The 4,923-nt window shown below is 27.8% G+C and overlaps 1 long non-coding RNA gene across 1 annotated transcript; it reads right to left on the bottom strand.

Moving 5' to 3' along the window:
• Window positions 1-907: 907 nt before the first annotated feature.
• Window positions 908-3,993, bottom strand: LOC136796667 (uncharacterized). The gene is made up of 4 exons (XR_010844419.1): window positions 3,855-3,993; window positions 3,301-3,345; window positions 3,014-3,064; window positions 908-1,126 (listed from the first exon to the last, which is right to left on the bottom strand). It is a non-coding gene; the product is annotated as an uncharacterized lncRNA (long non-coding RNA).
• Window positions 3,994-4,923: the final 930 nt, after the last annotated feature.

The following is a 4,923-nucleotide window of genomic DNA, read 5'->3' as shown; positions in this document are numbered from 1 at the left end:
CAATTTAAATCAATCAGAGAGTAGCATGGAAGAGGCAGAGAAACTAGGACCAGTACCTCTCTGGTATGGCATAGAAAGAAGCTAATGCCATCTCCTTAAGAGAGAGGAAAATGAAGATAGTAAGGGAGAACCTGTAACTTATAACAGGCATTTATGTAACTCTGAACAAATAGTTATAAACTTTAAAGGCTTCGTTGAAAGCAGTTTAATATTTTAAGAGAATGAGAGGTATTTATAAGTAGGGGATCACTGGAGAACATTTTTAAAAACCATCTTTGAACCGACTACTTCAGTTCAATTTAAAAAGCATGAGTCACTAATAACCAATAAACAAAAACAAATGATCATCTTAAATACTTTCATTAGTCTTCAAAGAACTAAAAGAACTCCCTGAGTAGAAAACATCAGAGCTTTTCACATAAAATGAGGTATAGTCAGAGAATTAGTGCAGAATTTAATAATACTACAAGATGTCACATGAACTGATTAAAAAAACATAATAAAATGGAGGTTTGGTTAAGATGGAGAAGTCTAATTATTAAGAGCTTTAAATAAGGAAATAGTGAAGGTTATTTTTATTTCCTATTTGCCTCACCTCCATCATACTGTAGTCCTTTTTCTTGTTTGATACCAATAGAGCGAACAGCAAAAAAAAAAAAAATAATGATAATTTATAAGCAACATGAACAAAAAAATAAGAAACATAATACTGTTGCATGATACCTGGGCAAAGAAATAACCAAAGAAAAAAAATTACTAACAAATTGACGGTCAAGAACTGCACCAAAACTACAAAGCACTAAGGTTACAATTTCATACTAAAAAAAATCTGATGATTTCGTCTTTTTTTATGCTACTGTCACCATAATTTAAATTTATTATTAAAAAAAAAAAATCAAAATAATTATATTTTACATAAATTGAATAGCAAGATAACTAGGAGGGAAAAAACTAAGAAAGTCTTTTAAAACTAATTTGGAGTAAGGAGTGTTTCTATTGTAAGATAAACTGTAGAAAATCATTACTCATGGACTAGGTCGCCCACTCAAATGTTAATAAGTTAAATGTTTCTCACCGTCATCTGGGATAAGAAGCTCTTTTTCCTGTTTAACTTGAATGAACTCATCTGTAAACATGTAAATAACATCTTAAACAAACCAATAGAATAAATAATAAATCAGAATTTGATGTTTTTAATACATGTAAAAGAGGGTTTTTGATAGGAAGCACCGTTATGGAATTATAAATAAAAAGTTGAAAATATTCCCAAAAGCTAAAAACATATCTCCATATGATTTATGAACTATAGGAGATACGACAAAATTTTGTTGGTAAAAAGTTCATTTTTAACTTTGATAGATCTACCAAGTTTTAAGCCTGCCAAAAATAATTGAAAAATTGGCCAAAAATAAACAAAATTTATAATGAAGAGTAGATAGTTGACTGTGGATACATTTAAATGAGAAGATGATTGGGGGAGCGGTCAGTGAAGAACACAAATATATAAGGACTTATTTATTAATTAGTGCTAACTTTTCGGCCATTATTTCAAACCTTCATCAAGGCTGCTTGGTCAAGGCCTTAAAACCAAGTGCAGTAAATAAAAAAACTCTAATAGTAATAAAACTATTTCATGCTAGCCAACATTTCCTCAAATTGCAGGGGTTCGTCAGGGCTAAAAAAAGATACAAACAACTAAAATAATGTAACGAAGAAAGGGAATAGATAACATGTAAAAATAAAATAAACTAAGGTGTGGTTAAATATATTTTAAAATATGTGAAAATATATCCAAAAATGAACAAAGTAAATGGCAGAAAATAAAATTAAGATATACAGTAAAAAGTATAAATAAACTACAATTACAAAAAATCATTAGACAAATAATGAAAACAGAAATAACAACTAATAAAAATAGATAAAAAAGAAATATAGTTAACACTAAAAGAGGGAAAAATGAGGAAAATAAGAATAAAAGTCAAGAAAAAGAAAAAATTAAGTCAAATAAAAAGTCCTCTTTCAAGACTTTTATTCCTATTTCCCTATTTTTTCCATCTTTAGATATTTACTGTATTTTTATATTTCTTTATTATAAATTTTTTATTAGTTGTTATTTCAATTTCCATTAATTGTCTAATACCTTTTTGTAATTCTTCTTTATTTGTACTTTTTACTGTTAATCTTAATTTTATTTACTTTGTTGAAACATTGGCTCACATTTAATAGTTTATGTATGTATATATAGTTAACTGTAAAAATTGATATATAGATAGATGGTCAGGGTTGAGTTTACAACTATTTTTGTTTCTCCTTTGACCACAACCCTGACCATCTTCCTATATATTTAATAGTTTAATTACTTCTTCTTTTTTTTTCTTTTTTTTTTTTTTTTACTGCATCCTTTTAAATATTACACACATACAATCAACAATAATCCAGTATCTAATCAAACCCATACTTGGTTGCTTACATATTTGACTACGAAAAATAATTAAATTATCTTAAGAATTTAAGGAGGTGGGATTTATCTATCTGATTCTTCCCTTTTATAAACCTTTATTAATTATAATTTATGTAATACAAAATAAATAAATAATAAAAAGAATATGAAAATAGTTTTTTAATAAGAACATTTAATTAAAATTTCTAATCATGTTCATTTATATCTATACATATACTCTCATGGCTGGATAAAAAAGAATATGAAAATAGTTTTTTAATAAGAACATTTAATTAAAATTTCTAATTATGTTCATTTTTATCTATACATATATTCTCATGGCTGGAAATGGTAAAGAATTTCTAGCTCAGCTAGTAAAAATAAAAAAATAAGACTTAGCAAACCTACAGTAATAAAATATAACCTAAACATGGAAATACAACAATATCAGGTCATAATCTGTTTTGATTACTGATAAGTTAGATCAGATGTCCTCATACTGTCATTCTGATGCTACTAAAGTTTTTTTCATAAATAATTAATATTGGAAAATTATAAAGCAGAAATACTCACAATCATATTCATTTTCCTCTACGATCTCTTCTTTAATGTTTACATTCAAACCTGAAAGTGAACAAAAGTTATGACAGATATTTAGAGTAAGACCTCTTAGAGTAAGAACTATTTCAATAAAATATTAATATCAGTTAAAATATGGTATGGTAAGAACAATGATAGTAAGAACAAATAATAAAAATTAAAACAGTTTAGAATCTGAAGCCATCTTGGAACAACTAAACTTGAGTGTTGTTTGCCTGATACAAATTAACATAAAAAAATTTTGATGAGGGGAAACTTACAAGAAGATGCAGTTTCATCTGCCATCTCTTCTTTTATATTCAAACCTGAAAAAAAAAACAGGCGTAAACGATATTTAGATAAGATATTACTACTATATACGAAAACTTTACACCACTAGAAAAATAATAAAATGACCTAATCTACAAAGATTAGTGATCAAGAGTTAAAAGTTTGTGGTTCTATTAAAAGTAATATAAATCAAAATATTACTAAAATACTAACTTCTAAATATATATTTCAATATCAACAACAAAATGTAATATTACTTTGTAGAAATTAAATTAAGTTAATAACAAATTAGATATAAATCAATTCCTTTCAATGCGCCAACAAACTCTTTAATAAAATATCAAACAAAAACATACTGTTTTAATACTGCCAAACTTAGTAAGAATGCAATATATTACAGAATGAAAAATCACAAGGTACTGTACTTACAAACAATTTGCCAAGACTAAATATAAGACATTAAATCTCATAAAATTTCAACGATAGGATACCACGCTTTTACGAGGTAGTTGAATAAAGAAAAATAAAAGCAAAGTATTCTTACCTATTTCATCTATTTAATTCAGAAAAGAACACCCCTTAACGGTTCTACTATCGGCTTCATCAACGATGAAAAGAGAAATGGTAATTCATGAACGAGCTATTTCAGAAATCGATGTGCTCGAAACCTTAGAGACAGGAGTATAAGGGATAGAGTAAGCTGCTAATTAAAGAATAACCAAAAAGGCGGGTCTTATGGTTAACGTGGCGGTGCAAGAGGAGCAGTACGGGCAAATCGCTGGCACCCTTCTGTCTCCGTTTACACGATAGTTGTTAAGTTTTACCCAAATTTCTCAAGAACGGTACACTGTATATAAGGGTAACACTTGGGAAGGTTTTGTTTGGGTATTTTTGTGGTTGGGTTGTTCAAAACTTCATCTATGAACTAATATTAACTTCAAGTAAGTATCGAGTGACAATACTTTTTATCTGATATTATCGGTATCAGTACATAAATAGATATCGCAACGTCCCTAATCTCGTGAAAATTAATCGTAAGGTATAGCTCATAAATCATTAAGGTTGTATCACATGGTTTACCGCCTTCAGCGGACCCTGTAACTCAACTTATACTGCCATACGGCAAACAAAGTCAGTATGTAATTTGTATATATACCCTGTATTATCATATATTTGTAATTGTAATTATATATCAATAAAGAGGATTTGAAAATAAAAAAAATCACATGGTTTCAAATCCCCTTGTCATTTTTTTTTTTATTCTTAGTGGGTTACAAACTTCGACCTACTAGAAAGAGATGAAATTCACTTCCATATCTTTGAAAATAGCTGTAGGATTATTTTTTCCATATAACTAATAGAATACAGATATTAGAAAAAACAAAAAAGGTATCTATTAAATAAATCAAAAATTTGTATCCTTTTTTGTCTCAACACTTTTTATTTTTCACCAGTCCAACGTTTCGGCCATTTTAGCCATCCTCAAGGACATCTTCAATTATAATTTCTTCCTCACATTAATTTAAAGTTACTTTTGCAGGCTATTCTGCCCAGACCATTTCCTTTATTATAGGTTAAAAGCCTATTTTTTAAAAATTAAAATCATTAATATT

This window comes from Halyomorpha halys, unplaced genomic scaffold (assembly GCF_000696795.3).
Source record: "Halyomorpha halys isolate HHAL.00 unplaced genomic scaffold, Hhal_1.1 Scaffold1643.1, whole genome shotgun sequence".
Lineage (NCBI taxonomy): Eukaryota > Metazoa > Arthropoda > Insecta > Hemiptera > Pentatomidae > Halyomorpha > Halyomorpha halys.
The sequence above is the reverse complement of the archived record's forward strand: the minus strand, read 5'-3'. Positions and strand labels throughout refer to the sequence as shown.